We start from the raw sequence: 4,028 nt of genomic DNA, 5'->3' as shown, positions 1-4,028 counted from the left end.
CATAAAATACATAATTGCTTAATTCACATCACGTAAAAACGTAATGTCTTTATAAAACAGTTTTAAATTAACAGTTTTTAGTATTAGTCTTATAACACAAGTGTCTTGGAAAAGACTTTAGAAGGTATCCAACAAGTGTGCGACTCGGTAACTAAAGGGTTTTTCGTGCACCAGGTTCTATGACCGAATACTTTGAGCGCTTTTTTTTTTCGTTGACTATTAGTCACTATTAGAGCTTCGGTATCCTAGTAAAACTATTTTTTCTATTACAGATTTGTTGTTAAAAATAACATGCTTTTGTAGTTTAAATTTTAGTTTAAATTGCGCAGATATAAAATACTTTAAATAGCACTGTTAAAAACTTAACTTTTAGTTGTGTAGTATTGTCTTTCGATTTGTATTAAAATATTTAAGTCAAAAAGTGAATAGCTTAAGAATATCTTAAATTAAACTATCAGTAGAAAAGTAATAAAGCATAAAATATTTTTCTAGATTTAAAATTTAACCAAAACTGTTTTTTTTTTACTATCTGAACATATTTGTACGTTTTTATCACAACATTTTTGATCAGAACGCTTCAAAAAGTATTAAATAAGATTTGTTGTGCAGTGTGTATTAATTAAAAAAATTTATCGGTTTTTCTACTTCTGGGATTTTAAAAGTTGGCCAATGAAAAATAAAGAGCCCATAATTTGAAACTTACGCTAGATATTCTGAAGTTGAATGAGATGAGCAAAAAAAGAGTAATTAAAAGTAATTTTTCAACTTAAACTAATCCAGGGCTGAAGGAGACCATACCTATTTTTCTTCAAATGGGGCCTATAATCAAAACAAGTTTGGGAAAATTCAGATCTTTTTTATTCGTGTAGAATACTAGTGTTAAACATAAATTTAATTAAATACATTAGTTTAACTTATAGAATTACCAGGGACTGGTAGCCTTTTCTATGTGAAACTTTCTAGAAAAAGTTGCCCGCGGATCACAATGCATAGAAAATTTATCAAGAGCACTTGGTTAATGAATAATATTCCACAACTTTGATAAGAAATGCAATAATAAAGTTTTATTAAATACTATCAAGTTCAGAGCCTAATCATATTACAAATGTTTTGGTTTGTAACCGGTTGTTCAATAGCTGATAAATACATAGCGGGCCGCAGTTTGTTACAGTTATTGGTTTCAAGTGTAACAGTTATAGTTGTCAACTTGGGTATAAATATAATATTTATCAAACAATATCATACATATTGTAGTTCCATCATAGGACTGTTATTAAAGCTAGTTTTTGAAGTATGGATAATTAAATTTTTTTGGGATCTAAAAAAATACCATAACTTATTAAATTTATGTGGAAAATTTTAAATGTCATTTCAACTGACTACTGTTTGAGTTAATCTAGAATTACAAAAACAAAACTTTTAAAAGATATTTAAAAAAAATATTTTTTTGAAAGATAGATTTACAAATAACGTTTTCTCAATTAAAATAATTTACTTTATAATATCTGAGATAAACTTATACTTTAAAATAAACTAATATATATTATTATAAAATAACGAAACCGAATAATCAAATGCGTTCGTAGAAAGTTTATTGTTTGCGAGCAATATATAAACAGAACGCAGAAAAATTAATAATAATAACCACACAAATATATAAAACAAAAAATCATAATACAACAAGCGAAAATAGTTTAATATTTTTTTAATCCATAATAATAGTAGTATGTGCATTACAAAAAAAAAGAGGGGATTTTATAAGGAAATAAAGAAAAATATTTAAGAAAAAAAAAAACTGGGGCTTAAGAAAACAAAATGGACCCCATAGAATTTCCTAACAACTCAAAAAAATGTTAACTTTCATTCAAAAACGCTTTTTATTTATATCAAATTACTTACGTTAATTCTTAGAAAGCAGCAAATTATTTGGGTGGATATTTATATTTTTTCAGGGTGAATATTTTGTTAAAACTTGCGTATAAATAATAACATGCATAAAACAGTGACAAAATTAGTTTTTTTTTACTGCAGAACTACCTATATATTTATTTTGAAAGCATCTTTAGTGTTAAAATTAAATTAAAATTTGCTTCTAATACTACTTATAACTAAATTAGAATATTTAAAATTGAATAAAAAATAGTAATTAAAACAGCGCTTAGTGTTGTCGATATTTAAATACCGGATAGAAAGTTCAAATAAATAATAGAAATAAATTTAGTATTTGTACAAAATATATAAAAACATTGAAGTACGCTCCAATTAAGATAAAAATTTTAAAAGCAAATTTTAAAAGAGTAAAACTTCTTAACCGAATAAAAAGTTTTTACTTCCCTTAAAACCGACTTGAAAAAATTCAACTTAAAAACGAGCCAACCCTAAATAAAAAAACCTACTTTTTTTACAAAAGTTCCTTTCAGATAAAAAATATTCGCACTTAGAACAGCGATCAAAAAAAAGTTGAAAAAAAAATTTGGGGCACAGAGTGATATTAGTCCGATGAAAAACTTTTCGCCCCCTGAAGAAACTCGCTATATTTTCATTTGAGGGGATTTTTTGCGGTCCTAAACCCCCCAAAACTACAACGTAAAAGCAAGGCAGCAAACACCGGCCAAAGTTTATTACATTTAAAACTAAATTAAATTATGTGTGGACTATATTTTTAAACTTAGTTAGAACAAAGTATGTTTATTATTAATTAATTATTTATTTAGCGGCCGGTCATTAGTTCTGCTTGCTTCACTTTTTCTGCCTCCTTTTTATTTTGTTTTCTTGTCCGCGTCCATCACCGCATCTCCGACTGTTTGAAATAATAATTATTTAAAAAAACATAATAAACATTTAATATTATTTGTTATACTTATTTATTATCTACATCACTGACAATTTGCAGGGTTGCAACTCATTTTTTCAAATTTTTTTCCAGGTTTTCCAAATTTCTACCAGGTTTTTAAAACTACACATTTTTGGGTCCACTTTTAGTTTTAAGTTAATTTCTATTAAAGAAACTGTGTTAAATAGAATAAAGGCATTGAAAAGATACTGTAAAGTTACTTTAAATGTGTTTTTAAATAAAAAAAAATTTTGATGATGACAAAAAATCTTAATTATATGATAAATATTTTGTGTCAAATCAAAATTTTACAACTGACAATGTTAAAGTTATTGAAAATTCCAGGTTTTTTGACCAAAATTCCAGGTTTTCCAGATTTTTTTCAAAATTTCTCAAATTCCAGGTTTTTCCATGTTATTTTAGCCTAAATTGTCAAATTCCAGGTTTCCAGGTAAAGTGGCAACCCTGTATTTGGGAAAAGGTTAAACATGAAAAATATTTCTTGTTTACAAGTTTTATCTCTTATAACTCAATTTTAAAAAAAACCATTGAATTCGTTAATCTGAAAATAATGTTAATGTAGTTATAATATTTACTTATTTTAAACCTTTTCAACAAAAAACTAACTACTTCTGCTCCTGAAGGTTTTGAAACTCGGATGTTTGAAACTGCAACTTTGGTTTTCTATACTGTCTTGATTTTCTGAACTATTTTCAACTATATCATTTAAACTTTGCTCTACGTCATTTGTATCTTGCACTGGTAAACTCTCGATTTTAACCTTGTTGTTATCTAACTCTGAACTACTTGAAAGCTCTGGATTTGACTGGCTATTAGCTGAAGTTGAATTTTCTAAAACATTTAAACTTTTAACTGCACTGAAAAGAAGAAAAACTATTTATACAACTAAACTTGCAGTTGAGTTGATACAACTAAAAGCTGAGAAAAAAATATATTAAAACTGGCTTTTTTAACCATTTATTGAATTCATACATTTTTCAAATGCTCGGCTAATAAACTAAGGTTTTTCTTAAGTTATTCAAGTATTTATCATAACTAAACACCTTTTATCTTTGCTTTTTGTAATTTTTGTTATACATAACATTTCTTCAAAATAAAACTAAATGACTAAAATAATCAACCTTCAATGTAGTTTCTGGCGATGTATTTCAATCCCTCGTCAATGAAAATGACC

General features: G+C 26.4%; 1 long non-coding RNA gene across 1 annotated transcript; it reads right to left on the bottom strand.

Moving 5' to 3' along the window:
• Window positions 1–1,570: 1,570 nt before the first annotated feature.
• On the bottom strand, window positions 1,571–4,028 carry LOC145848943 (uncharacterized). The gene is made up of 2 exons (XR_014372238.1): window positions 3,976–4,028; window positions 1,571–2,800 (listed from the first exon to the last, which is right to left on the bottom strand). It is a non-coding gene; the product is annotated as an uncharacterized LOC145848943 (long non-coding RNA).

The sequence above is a fragment of the Thalia democratica genome, unplaced genomic scaffold, assembly GCF_965202585.1.
Source record: "Thalia democratica unplaced genomic scaffold, ktThaDemo2.hap1.1 HAP1_SCAFFOLD_1868, whole genome shotgun sequence".
NCBI classification, from domain to species: Eukaryota; Metazoa; Chordata; class Thaliacea; order Salpida; family Salpidae; genus Thalia; species Thalia democratica.
This window is presented reverse-complemented; position numbering and strand designations above follow the sequence as displayed.